The sequence below is a fragment of the Arachis ipaensis genome, chromosome B08, assembly GCF_000816755.2.
Source record: "Arachis ipaensis cultivar K30076 chromosome B08, Araip1.1, whole genome shotgun sequence".
Classification (NCBI taxonomy): domain Eukaryota; kingdom Viridiplantae; phylum Streptophyta; class Magnoliopsida; order Fabales; family Fabaceae; genus Arachis; species Arachis ipaensis.
The window spans coordinates 12,008,632-12,009,042 of record NC_029792.2 but is presented as its reverse complement, the minus strand read 5'-3'; positions in this window follow the sequence as shown (position 1 = coordinate 12,009,042).

Genomic DNA, 411 nt, shown 5'->3' with positions numbered 1-411 from the left:
CGTTATATTTTATATTAACTTAATAAGTTATTTCTATAAGAAAACACTTGACGTTATTAGTGAACATGGATCAATTTGTTTAGTTTTAAATGTTCAGATAATTAATATGTATGATTTTAAAAGTTTAGAAAGTCTAATATGTATATTAATCAAATTGTCTAATATTCATAACTGCTAAATTAAAAATAATCCAGGTACTAATTTAACTGTATTTGACTGGCTTGTAACTGCTTATAAGAAAGGTGGATTTAGATCTAGAATTAGGATGGTAAATTCTACCAAAAGTGCTTTTATTTCATTTATTTCTATTATTTTTATTTTAAATTAGATAAATTAATCTTGCTTACTAATGACATTAAATATTTTTTAATAGAAAAACTTAAAAAATCCAATAAAAACAAAATTTAAGGA